Here is a 12,751-nt window from a genome sequence, read left to right as displayed (position 1 = left end):
GTTAGTTCAGTGCAGTAAATCCCTGTGAATTCGAGCGTTAGTTGAGCGCAGAAATACAAAGTGAATTCGAGCGTTAGTTTAGCGCTGAAATTCAACTGTGAATTCGAGCGTTAGTTGAGCGCAGAAATACACAGGGAATTCGAGCGTTAGTTCAGTGCAGAAAATCGCTGTGAATTCGAGCATTAGTTTAGTGTAGAAATACAAAGTGAATTCGAGCGTTAGTTTTGCGCTGAAATTCAACTGTGAATCGAGCGTTAGTTGAGCGCAGAAATACAAAGGGAATTCGAGCGTTAGTTCAGTGCAGAAAATCGCTGTGAATTCGAGCATTAGTTTAGTGTAGAAATACAAAGTGAATTCGAGCGTTAGTTTTGCGCTGAAATTCACCTGTGAATCGAGCGTTAGTTGAGCGCTGAAATACATAGGGAGTTCGAGCGTCAGTTCAGTGCTGAAAATCGCTGTGAATTCGAGCATTAGTTTAGCGCAGAAATACAAAGGGAATTCGAGCGTTAGTTTTGCGCTGAAATTCACCTGTGAATCGAGCGTTAGTTGAGCGCTGAAATACATAGGGAGTTCGAGCGTCAGTTCAGTGCAGAAAATCGCTGTGAATTCGAGTATTAGTTTAGCACAGAAATACAAAGGGAATTCGAGCTTTAGTTTTGCGCTGGAATTCAACTGTGAATTCGAGCGTTCTTTTTTTTTTTTTTTTAGCGCAGAAATACACAGGGAATTGGAACATTACTTTTGAGCTGATATTCAGATGGAATGTATACTACTGCTAACTTTTTTTAGAACAATGTTCAAAATACAAATAACTATACAAATGAGAAATTTACACATCCATCATTCCCTAAATGATCATCAAGGTATATTCGATAAATTATTGATACGAATCAATTGTTTTGCAACATGTTATCATGAATTCAATGATACTATGTTCACTTAGGGCCTACATTTAATTCATCATTTTGGTCCTCAAATTGTCATCTATTACTACATTATTGTTCATTATGATACATTTTGCATGTGGTAATCCCCTTTACAGTAAGACTCTTCCACCAAATCGATGATAATTATGTGTGGTTGTTTGTGTATGTGTGTTATAAAAGCATACCATGTGTTTGTATTGCGGAGGACCGACCGAGGGCAATCACCCCTCTGGTCTGTGTATGTCAGCAGCGGAGAATAAGATAGAGAGACTGTGAGTCATGCAGGGTACGAGAGGGAGTCGTAAACTTGCCAAATGTCCACCACTGGTGTCGGTTGGTGGTCACATAAAGCAACGTGTTTCTCCTAAAGACATTTTCTCACTCCTCAAAATCAGTCCTCCAGAACAAAGGGGTGTATCCATTAAGACCAATAGTGTTGGGTGTACAGTTTGCCTGCCCCATTATGTTTATGATTTTGTAAAATAATTTAAAGTGTAATTTATTATAGGCAAGTTTATTCAAGAACCAAAACCGGGGAGAACAAAACTGGAATGCACAAGCCCAAAAGTCTTCAGACCAGAGCAAGAAGAGTGAAGATATCCAGATCTTATGAGGAGTTTATGCAGCAGTATGCATGGCAAACAAACAGATAAAATTTGTAGTAAGAAAAAAGCAGTTGTACGAAGGACTTCAATTTTGTTAATGTACGCAATGAGAAATTTCTCTTATTAACTCGGAGGAGTAACAGGGGGAGGTCGGGAGAGAGTATCTTTCACTTGACAGAGTAAAGAGAAACGCAAACAAAAGTTGTAAGTCAATCAGTCTCTGCTAAATCAATGGCGAGAAATGGAGAAAAATAAGAATATAATAATGGCTTTGAAGTAATAGACGACATATAAATAATGGCATTTTAGATATGTTGCTAAACGATTTATTTTTATGCCTCCGCAACGAAGTGGCCGGAGGCATTATGTTTTCGGGTCGTCCGTCCGTCCGTCCGTCCGTCCGTCCGGTTTTGTTTTTGTCGATATCTCAAGAACCGTGTGGTGGTTTTACATCAAACTTGATATGAGCGTATATCCTTGGGGGATAATACTTTTTGTGGATTTTAGGGTCACAAGGTCAAAGGTCAAAGGTCACAGGTTATTTTGCGAAAAAAATTGAAATTTCATGTTTTTCTCCATATCTCGCAAATGGTTCAAGGTATCTTCATGGAACTTAGTATATATGCTTGTACCGATGGGCAGTGATTATCTAGGGAAGTTGGGGGTCATGGGTCAAAGGTCATGGGTCAAAGGTCAAGGTCAACTCCTCAAAATATCACTACTTTCCTTATATCTATGCAATGAATGAAGGTTTTTTTTTTTAACTTGATGTATACATGTATTAACCAATATATATTCTGTGGGAAGTTTCTTGCCAAAAGGACAAAGGTCAAAAGGTCAAAGGTCAAGTGAAAGTGCTGAATTGCACTTTTTCCTCCATATATCAAAAGTAACTCAAGGTATCATCATGAAACTTGCATATTTATGCATGTTCAACCTAACAGTGATTCTCTTTGGAACTGTGAGGTCAAAGGTCAAAGGCCAGGTTTAGATAATGCTATTTTCCCATTTGATACTGAAATTATACTTTTTCTCGATACCTTGAAAAATTACTCAATGCATAAACTTATAAAAGGGTCAAAAGTCAAGTAAAAATTATCAGGTCCCCAAATACTTGCACTCTGACATTTTAATCATTCATCCAATTGAACCTAGTTCTAGGAAAGTGAACATTCAGCACATTTGTGTCAAACCTGTCATTTTAATATTTTGCCAATTGTTTGAAACTGTCATCACACATTGTCAAGACATTGTACTATAGACCTATAAGGAGAACCATGCATTATGGCGGAGGCATATCAGTCGCCGTAGCGATATATCTAGTTATCGATTCTTTTAAAACCAATTCCTAATCATTTTAAATGAAGACGAGTTGCCAAAACTCTTCATTTAGGTTTTTTGTAACTATCGTTATATACTATGTAAAGATAACACCTGAAATTCCATAGGAATATCTGCGCTGAACTAATGCTCAAATTCCCTTTGTATTTCTGCGCTCAACTAACGCTCGAATTCACAGTTGGATTTCAGCGCAAAACTAATGCTCGAATTCCCTGTGTATTTCTGCGCTCAACTAACGCTCGAATTCACAGTTGAATTTCAGCGCAAAACTAATGCTCGAATTCCCTGTGTATTTCTGCGCTCAATTAACGCTCGAATTCACAGCTGAATTTCAGCGCAAAACTAATGCTCGAATTCCCAGTGTATTTCTGCGCTCAACCAACGCTCGAATTCACAGTTGAATTTCAGCGCAAAACTAATGCTCGAATTCCTTGTGTATTTCTGCTCTCAACTAACGCTCGAATTCACAGTTGAATTTCAGCGCAAAACTAATGCTCGAATTCCCTGTGTATTTCTGCGCTCAACTAACGCTCAAATTCCCGTTGGTTTTCTGCACTGAACTAAAGCTCGAATTCCCTGTGTATTTCTGCCCTCAACTAACGCTAGAATTTACGGTTGAATTAGCGCAAAACTATTGCTCGAAATCAAATTATTTCTTGGCGAAAGATATGTGCTGAAATTCCATGTAAATTAATGATATCACAAATTGGAATTAGTGATATCACAAAATGTATTTCTTGATTTCAAGAATGTGAATTCGTGATATCTCGAATTGAATTCGTGATATCACGAATTGAATTTGTGATATCACTAATTCGATTTCGTGATATCAAAAATTGGTTTTACGTGATTTTACGTGGATTTTGGCGGCTTTGTTTGTTGAGCAGAATATGCGAAGTTGGCACGCCGTCGACTGAGTCGGACGTGCGAACGTGGCACATAAAGAGTTAATACGTAAAATCAAAGGTGCGACTTTTTATTTGTTTAATGGTGCACGGTCTCATGCACATGTACATGATATACATTAATGTATTCGAATGAAAATGAAAGAAGTGTACTTGATGTTTGTGCACCTGTTGTGGAGTTGCAAAATCTCAACAGCTAACTTTTATGGAGGAGGGGGTTTGTATACAGTCATTTATAGATTATGATGTCAACAAAACCATGTTTCAGCAATCTATACAATTTGGAATAAATATTTGAAAGGTGACTACTCCGCCACCTTGTCTCCCTTGTGACTGATAATCTCGTTACTTGAAATTATGTGAGACGATAAAATGCTATGACTATTGAATTATGTCCGCACGTAATTGGATTTGAACAGTCATTGAGAGTAGGCTCATAAATACACGAAAGACATAGCCACGGCATACAGACACACTAAGATAGACAGACAGACAGACAGACAGACACACACACACACACACACACTCACAGACACACACAAATACACACACAAAATGAGGCAGAATCAAAATCCTTTTCAGTGACAAATGCCAAAATACCTTGGAAAATGAGGTAATAAGTTTATTCCATGATCCATATACTGCCTCGTCCGCTTTCCAAATATGTATGGATTTGGCCTTTGTTATACAAGTTTAAAGGGACTGTACAGTACTGGTTGAGGTGGGGATTCATGTTTTGAACATTCCTAAGTGAGATAATGAGAAACCTCTTATGAAATATGAAAGAGCATGTGATTTTAAGAAGGATTCAACATTTATTTGATGAAAATTGGTTTTCAAATGGCTGAGTTATCCAAAAAAGTGATAATAATAAAAGGCGACAGGCCACGCCTTTTATTAGGATCTCTTTGTTTCACCTTGTTTTTGGATATCTCGGCCATTTCAAAACCGATTTTCATCAAATAAACTTTTGATACCCCTTAGAATTGCATGCTCTTTGACATCTCATAGAGTGGTTTCTGAATATCTCGCAAAACGTTAAAAGCTAAATCCTCACCTCGACCAGAACTGTACACACCCTTTAAGGGTTAGTGGCAATGAGAACAATTTAATTTTGATATCAGAACCGAAACATTGTACCGTAATTGGGGGACTTAAGAGATGTCGATATGAATCACCTATGCTGTTTGAGGTTAGACAAAATTATATTTGAAAAAAAAAGTCTTCAACAAAGCACGAATGCAGACAAGAGGGTATAAAGCAATTAATCAAAATAAAGAGACAGCATTGATATGGAAGTGTTCAAACTAATCATGTATATTCTGACATGGTTTCTAAAGGTCTAAATTGTCTTCATGTGCCACCACTTTCTTCAAGCCGTTGGAAATTAAACAATATGACAATATCAATCACGTACAGTTTCGTAGTTTCGTACACCCACACACAGCTGCTCAAGAGCTGCCAAGTAGATGCGCACGCAAGCTTGGTGACCTTTAATCCACTGACATCAACAGGCAGACTTATCAGCTTTGAGAATTCTGAACTTTCCCACAATACATTGGACAAGTTCTATTTTGATCTTCACCCACACAATATCGAGACTTGGCATATGATTTCACGTTTTTACACCTGGAAATAAAGCGAAGTTTCCTAATTTTGGAAGAGGTGTTGTTCCTCATCTAGCAAATCTAGTTAGAGTCACTGTTTAATGCTACTGCTAAAGAGGGACTAATGAAAAATTTATTATCATTTATGTCACCTAAAATTGATGAAGAATGTCTTTTGTCGTATTGTTCGTTGCCTGTTTCTTGCTCTACCAGCCTTTGCTCACTTCCTCAACTTCGGAAAGCAACATGACGCGTAAGTATTTTTTTTTTCTTTTCAATTTTTGTTTAAACAGATATTCTCCAACAGATCATTCACACTTCTTGCTTCTTACCTTTTTACTTATTTGCTGAGGCACACATGCATTTGTGAGAAAACACGCGCACACATACACACAAAAAGCTAAAAAATCTAGTTCCGATATTTCATTCGCTATTTTGCTTCATATTTGTGGTAATTAAAGCACTGATGTGTCCTATACGTTAACCTTCTATTTAGTTGAATAATATTGAAGCTTTGTTTGATGATTATACTAGTGTCCCTGTCGACTCTTGATATTCGGTACAGAAAATAAAGCGACGAACACTGAAAGAAAAACAATAATTTCTTTGCACACAATGTCTACAAATGGCACAGTACTAATGATTTATGAATGCTCAATGATATCGATCTTTTTTTTCTCTCTAAACCGGATACAATATATTAACGTTTACTTGCAAGTATGCCTTTGCACTACTTTTCTGTCCTCCTGCAGATTTTACTCTAAACTGCTCGGAGAAGCCACTAGACCTGGACATATGGTGTAATACAGCATACATCGCCAACAATAGTTGGGTTATACAAGCTCCTCTAGGACGGCGATTTCTCATAGAAATTAAATCCATCAATAATGGATTTATGGGATTCGATATACTGGATGTAATATCAAACAGGACGTTTCAAACTCTGATTAAGCAAGGCGAGTTGCCGCACCCCGTTATATCGCTGGCGCATGAGACAAAACTAAGTTTATGGAAAGATATATAGGCCTGGTGCAGCGAATTTCAAAATGAACGTGAAGTGTTTAGAGGGTAAGTATCAATTTCCTCGTATAAAATCAGTATCAGTGTTTATATTATGACGAGCTTGCTTCCAAAAGGCGCTAAATCCATCATATTTAATGGATTTAGCTCCTTTTAGAAGCAAGCTCTTCATATTTGTTCTTTTGCTTTTTCCCTAAACAACGTGCAATTTTTTTTCTTATCTAAGTTTCTTGCCGCAAAATAGATGCATTTATATGTGTTAACAATTTAATAGAAAACACAATGGCTCGTATAAAAGAGCGTGTAAAAGCCACAATGTCACCAAACCTCAATTTTTACACCAAAATATTCACAGTAATCTTGTTCAGAACAGCAGACAGCAAAACCCGGTGACTTTAAATGAGATTGCACTATATGATAGGTTTCCAAGTTTTTGCAATAAAAACATCTAAAAAATTGTTAGCAGTTTAGCCACGCTTACGGACGTGAGATTCTTATCAATGTAGGGTTTCATGTTTCGATCTTCCGTGATTAATCGTGGTATTTACACTTTCCACGTTTCCAGCCAGAATATTAGCGGTTTTTTTTTTTATTCTCAATCGCTTCACTTGTTACCTATCGCACAAGCAAATTATCCTACCCGTCTGACAAAAAATTAGAAACCACGTTATCAGAGAAACAATTTGTAGCCTTCTGTGGAAACTCCCGAATGGTGTCAGATGGTAAAAGCTTTTGAAGCGATGCATCATCTGTTTGTGGTTTTGTTGTGGTAATTGTCCTGAAAACGGTAGTATTGCAAAGAAAAAGATAACAGTAAACATTGACGCATCTTTTTCTGAAAGATTAGAAATACCTCGATAAACCCTCATGTCAATTGCTGCGCATTCATACTAAATCAACATCTTAACTGAATGACTAGCGCTCGTATGGCAAGCCTTTTTTACATTTAATGTTAATTTCTGATAGGCCCTATCACAAATTCCATTTTGTGATATCAAAAAATCAAGAATTAAATTTGTGATATCACAAATTCCCGTAAGTGTAACACATGAACTTAATTTGTGATATCAAGAAATCGTATTTGTGATATCACAAAATCCATTCTTGATATCACAAATTCAATTTGTGATATCAGAAATTCGAATTTGTGATATCTAAAATTCAATTTGAGATATCACTAAATGAATTTGTGATATCTGAAATTCGAATTATTGATATCAAAAATAGGTTTCACGTGAAAAACCAATGGTAATTCGTGATATCACAAAATGATTTTTTGATATCACAAATTCGAATTTGTGATATCACGAAATAAATTTGTGATATCACGAATTTGAATTTGTGATATCAAGAATTCTTATTTGGGATATCACAAATGCGAATTTCTGATATCACAAATTCCATTTTGTGACATCACGAATTGAATTATTGATATCACAAATTCGAATATGTGATATTAGTAATTCACAGGGAATTCGAGCGTTAGTTTTGCGCTGAAATTCAACTGTGAATTCGAGCGTTAGTTGAGCGCAGAAATACACGGGGAATTCGAGCGTTAGTTCAATGCAGTAAATCCCTGTGAATTCGAGCGTTAGTTGAGCGCAGAAATACAAAGTGAACTCGAGAGTTAGTTTTGCGCTGAAATTAAACTGTGAATTCGAGCGTTAGTTGAGAGCAGAAATACACAGGGAATTCGAGCGTTAGTTCAGTGCAATAAATCCCTGTGAATTCGAGCGTTAGTTGAGCGCAGAAATACAAAGTGAATTCGATAGTTAGTTTTGCGCTGAAATTCACCTGTGAATTCGAGCGTTAGTTGAGCGCTGAAATAAACAGGGAGTTCGAGCGTCAGTTCAGTGCAGAAAATCGCTGTGAATTCGAGCATTAGTTTAGCGCAGAAATACAAAGGGAATTCGAGCGTTAGTTTTGCGCTGGAATTCAACTGTGAATTCGAGCATTTTTTTTTTTTAGCGCAGAAATACACAGGGAATTGGAACATTACTTTTCAGCTGATATTCAGATGGAATGTATACTACTGCTAACTTTGTTTTAGAACAATGTTCAAAATAAAAATAACTATATATGAGAGATTTACACATCCATCATTCCCTAAATGATCATCAAGGTATATTCAATGAATTATTGATACAAATCAATTGTTTTGCAACATGTTATCATGAATTCAATGATACTATGTTCACTTAGGGCCTACATTTAATTCATCTTTTTGGACCCCAAATTGTCATCTGTTACTACATTATTGTTAATTATGATACATTTTTCATGTGGTAATCCCCTTTACAGTAAGACTCTTCCACCAAATCGATGATAATTATGTGTGGTTGTATGTGTATGTGTGTTATAAAAGCATACCATGTGTTTGTATTGCGGACGACCGACCGAGGGCAATCACCCCTCTGGTCTGTGTATGTCAGCAGCGGAGAATAAGATAGAGAGACTGTGAGTCATGCAGGGTGCGAGAGGGAGTCGTAAACTTGCCAAATGTCCACCACTGGTGTCGGTTGGTGGTCACATAAAGCAACGTGTTTCTCCTAAAGACATTTTCTCACTCCTCAAAATCAGTCCTCCAGAACAAAGGGGTGTATCCATTAAGACCAATATGTGTTGGGTGTACAGTTTGCCTGCCCCAATATGTTTATGATTTTGTAAAATAATTTAAAGTGTAATTCATTATAGGCAGGTTTATTCAAGAACCAAAACCGGGGAGAACAAAACTGGAATGCACAAGCCCAAAAGTCTTCAGACCAGAGCAAGAAGAGTGAAGATATCCAGATCTTATGAGGAGTTTATGCAGCAGTATGCATGGCAAACAAACAGTTAGAATTTGTAGTAAGAAAAAAACAGTGGTACGAAGGACTTCAATTTTGTTAATCTGCGCAATGAGAAATTTCTCTTATTAACTCGGAGGAGTAACAGGGGGGGGGGGGGGTCGCGAGAGAGTATCTTTCACGTGGCAGAGTAAAGAGAAACGCAAATAAAAGTTGTAAGTCAACCAGTCTCTGCCAAATCAGCGGCGAGAAATGGAGAAAAATAAGAATATGATAATATGTGACCTTAAAGTAATTGACAACATATCAATAATGGCATTTAAGATATGTTGCTAAACGATTTATTTTTTTCGATTTTTTTAAAACCAATTCCTAATCACTTTAAATGAAGACTCTTCATTTAGGTTTTTTTGTAACTATATTATACTATGTAAAGATAACACCTGAAATTCCATAGGAATATCTGCGCTAAACTAATGCTCGAATTCACAATGTATTTCTGCGCTCAACGAACGCTCGAATTCACAGTTGAATTTCAGCGCAAAACGAATGCTCGAATTCCCTGTGTATTTCTGCGCTCAACTAACGCTCGAATTCACAGTTGAATTTCAGCGCAAAACTAATGCTCGAATTCCCTGTGTATTTCTGCGCTCAACTAACGCTCGAATTCACAGTTGAATTTCAGCGCAAAACTAATGCTCGAATTCCCTATGTATTTCTGCGCTCAACTAACGCTCGAATTCACAGTTGAATTTCAGCGCAAAACTAATGCTCGAATTCCCTGTGTATTTCTGCGCTCAACTAACGCTCGAATTCACAGCTGAATTTCAGCGCAAAACTAATGCTCGAATTCCCTGTGTATTTCTGCGCTCAACTAACGCTCGAATTCACAGTTGAATTTCTGCGCAAAACTACTGCTCGAATTCCCTGTGTATTTCTGCTCTCAACTAACGCTTGAATTCACAGTTGAATTTCAGCGCAAAACTAATGATCGAATTCCGTGTGTATTTCTGCGCTCAACTAACGCTCTAATTCCCGTTGGTTTTCTGCACTGAACTTAAGCTCGAATTCCCTGTGTATTTCTGCCCTCAACTAACGCTAGAATTTACGGTTGAATTTGAGCGCAAAACTAATGCTCGAAATCAAATGATTTCTTTGCGAAAGATATGTGCTGAAATTCCATGTAAATTAATGATATCACAAATTGGAATTAGTGATATCACAAAATGTATTTCTTGATATCAAGAATGATTCGTGATATCTCGAATTGAATTCGTGATATCACGAATTGAATTTGTGATATCACTAATTCGATTTCGTGATATCAAAAATTGGTTTTACGTGATAAACCAATGGGTATTTGTGATATCAAAAATTGAATTTGTGATATCAGAAATTCGAATTTTTGATATCACGAAAGGGAATTCGTGATATCAGAAAATCTTTTTAAAAAGTAATTTGGCTTGCCATACGCTTGTACTTATTCCCCCTTTAGATTATGTAAATCAGGTGTCGACATGGACAATTTGTGAAAAGAAACACTTCATTGTAAACTGTTTATCACTATTTTCCCAGCAGTCTGATCTGAATTAACACATGTTTGTTTTGGGTTATTTTTGTTAATACGCATCTTTATTCTACAGAAAGGGAAGGAGTGGCTTCGTGTGATCAAGTCTTCCACCCCTCAAAAAAAAAATAATAATACAGTGTAATGATAGACGATGAAGACACAACTCATATTTGAAATAATATGAAATAAGCTCTTCAAAGTCTTCAATTGGGTCTATCTAGAAAAGCCTCGATCTTTATAAATCACAGAAGACAAACGATCTCACATTACAAACACAAACGAGGTATTAATGCCGATAAAGGCGTCAATCCATCTCGCGAGTTAGCGTAACTGAACTTCTAAACTTCTAAAAAAAAATAATCCTTCAAGGGGGATCCATTCTTTTTACAGGCTCTGAAAGGGACAAAAGAGAATGGCTAAATATAATAAAATATGTATTGTTTTAACACTGAGCGAAAATTACTGACCTCATGTATGTATTGGATATCATATCAAGTACAGTGTGGATTTCTTTTCGAGAAGAATGTATTTCAGCAAATTTGAAATACATTAATGTATGATATGGATAGGAGTGGACCAGTATCTCTGAATGACAGCACAAGACACCTGTTTGCAGCAAGATTAAGCATTATGAAGAAAAAAAAATTCTTGTCTGCATGAAAGATAGCTCCTGAACAAATTATCATCGTTGCTTACGGCGAAGGTCTTGGAGAGGTCAAAGAAAATCTCAAATGTGTGATAAGCATCATAGATTGTTATCTTATTGGGGAAAATAAAGAATGCTTGGGTTGTGGATCGGTTTTGGTGGAAGCAAAACTGTACACCATAAACTATATTCCACTTATTTAGGACACAATTAGGTCGTGAACAACTACCCCTCCCCCAACCGCAGAATCTTCGAGAATAACGTTGATAGGGATATGGGCGAAAGTTGTCCAGTTGACAGGGGTTGCTTTTTACTTAGTTCAATCATTGTTTGCTATCTTTACAGTTATCTTTAAGTGGAAATGCAATTTCAAATCATAAATCAAAAGTATGTATCTGTCTCGACATTCCTCAATAAACGTTGTGATTCCGCCGTAGCCTTGACTCTTCAGATTTCTTTTCAGATTATTAATTATGTCAATAACTTGGGTTCCAATTTTAGCGAAACAACATCAGATGTTGTTATTATTGTATCATTATTATTTTTTGGAAAGATTTCGAATGAGATAAATTGAATAAATATAGTGAGGTCCACTATGCGAAAACAATCATAGAATGGGCTATATGAGGTTGTTTAGAACCAGTTTCCAAGGCGATAATTATGTATATGAGCTCTTCCCTCTCCCCTTTGTATCACAATTTATCCGACTAGAAGCATACGGAACCCGAATTAATCAAGATGCAATGATGCCACTTTGTAAGTTAAAGCAAAACCAAAATCATTTCAAATCATTATTTTTTTTTAGAAAGATAATTACAAGGCATTTTCTTCATCATTTGGCGTTTAGGCGAATAAAAGTTAATTCGACATTCTGTATCATTTTTTCTTTAATCTTGAATTTTTGTCTTTCTTCTTTTCCTTCTTCTTTCCTTCTTCTGTTTTCTTGTTTATTATCTATATCAGAAGACGTTGATATCTCTATTTTCATTGGCAATTCATTTCTCAAGAACGTTGTTCTCTATCATATATTTGCATTTACCCAAAATAATCTTCATGAATCCATCGTGTCGTGTACTGTATTTGGGGTGTTGTTGTGAAAAGGAGAAATGAATTCAATTCCAAAAATCACAGATGAAACTTTATGGTCACCTATATTTTATTCAATTTCAAGAAATACCATCCGTAAAGCTGGTTGGCGAACCCTCTCCTCTGGATGGCTTAGTGGTCCTGGAGTCAGACCGGTATATTTGTATTGATGGTTTTACCGTCGAAGCTGCTAATTTAGTCTGCAGAGAGCTCGGCTTCCCAGCGGTAAAAGATTATTCGGCGCAAATCATTCCAAATA

General features: G+C 36.6%; 1 long non-coding RNA gene across 1 annotated transcript; it reads left to right on the top strand.

Annotated features, from left to right (window-relative positions):
* The first annotated feature begins 5,525 nt into the window (after nucleotides 1-5,525).
* LOC139723077 (uncharacterized) lies at nucleotides 5,526-12,648 on the top strand. The gene is made up of 3 exons (XR_011710318.1): nucleotides 5,526-5,637; nucleotides 6,137-6,452; nucleotides 12,578-12,648. It is a non-coding gene; the product is annotated as an uncharacterized lncRNA (long non-coding RNA).
* The last annotated feature ends 103 nt before the right edge of the window (nucleotides 12,649-12,751 follow it).

This window comes from Diadema antillarum, unplaced genomic scaffold (genome assembly GCF_040938485.1).
Source record: "Diadema antillarum isolate AM-2024a unplaced genomic scaffold, OU_Dant_1.0 scf00000180, whole genome shotgun sequence".
Classification (NCBI taxonomy): Eukaryota; Metazoa; Echinodermata; class Echinoidea; order Diadematoida; family Diadematidae; genus Diadema; species Diadema antillarum.
Note: the sequence above shows the minus strand (reverse complement) of the source record. Positions and strands in the feature narration are given on the sequence as shown.